This window comes from Aplysia californica, unplaced genomic scaffold (genome assembly GCF_000002075.1).
Source record: "Aplysia californica isolate F4 #8 unplaced genomic scaffold, AplCal3.0 scaffold00139, whole genome shotgun sequence".
NCBI classification, from domain to species: domain Eukaryota; kingdom Metazoa; phylum Mollusca; class Gastropoda; order Aplysiida; family Aplysiidae; genus Aplysia; species Aplysia californica.
In genome coordinates, this window is record NW_004797409.1 from 463860 (window position 1) to 465019 (window position 1160).

Genomic DNA, 1160 nt, shown 5'->3' on the forward strand with positions numbered 1-1160 from the left:
CCCCCCCCCAATCTTAATCCTATAGCCACAGGACCGACCATCACAACCGACTACCAATGTTACAGACACGAGCTTACCTTCGTGTGCCGCCAACTATTGGAGGATTTTCCCCGACTCGCACTCAAGTTTGTCAAAAAAAGAAAGAAAAGCAAAACCAAACAACAAACGTTGGAAATGTCGGATGTTCAAAGATTGCGTGCGGTTCTCGCTACAAATCTACAGCTGTCTATATATAGGCCTACGGTGGGGCATGAGAAATTTAATTTTTTTAAAAACTTGTCTCTGATGGGCGATGATGGTATGACGGTGATGGTATGACGGGGTGATGGTATAAAGGGCTGTGATGGTATAACGATGATGGTATGACTTTTTGGAGGGTAAGTGTTTTACGGCGCTCGCAACTGCATAAGGTCATACAAGAGCGAGCGGGCCACATTAAATTGTTTCAGTTGGTAGGAAATTTTGAATTTTTTTTTGCCCGGGTGGCGGCCGAAGCCTACTCTTATCGATTTTTAGACCACCAAGAGATCTTTAACGTGCCCAAATTGCACACGGGCCCTCCGAGTTTTTTCGCCCTTGTCCGAGAAGGCTAGGTGTAGATCTTTCCTGCCAGAAGATCAGGGGTGTGGCAGAAAGACAGCAGTAAGGAGGAGCCAAGGAGTAGCAGTAGAAAGGCTGCAGAAAGAGTCAGGAGCCCAGAGGAAGGGGCAAAGGAGGTGAAAGGAGACAATTTTAGACAAGAAAATATTTTGGGTGGTCACCCGGATTGGAACCCGGGGCCTTTGAATGAGAGGCCAACACCTTAACCTGTAGGCCAGGAGAGCCCCCTATGGTAGGACTGAGATGGTATGACGGGCTGTCACGATTGAAGTAAAACGTTAGTTTTATCAGCGGCTCCAACATATTTCTGGGCGAAGTTCCGAAGAGCAAAGGAGTGAAGGGAGGAAGGGAAGGAGGAGGGGGAGTTGGAACCAGAAAAAGGAAGTAAAAGGAGGTATAGAGAGGAAGAAGGATAATGAAGGTAGCAGCTCTCGATCGGCTCCGGGGAAGAGCGGGGAAGAAAGGGAAGCGTCGTAACGGTTTTCTCATTGAGCAGATAAAAGGGGCAGTTAATTCGCAGATAGGAGACCTTTTATTAAAGGTGGGGGGGGGGGGGAGGG

At 48.2% G+C, this 1160-nt stretch overlaps 1 protein-coding gene across 1 annotated transcript in view; it reads left to right on the forward strand.

Annotated features, from left to right (window-relative positions):
- LOC101849284 (ADP-ribosylation factor-like protein 3) overlaps nucleotides 1–1160 on the forward strand; it is a gene marked incomplete at its 3' end in the record, with an annotated part of 14535 nt that overhangs the window by 1427 nt on the left and 11948 nt on the right.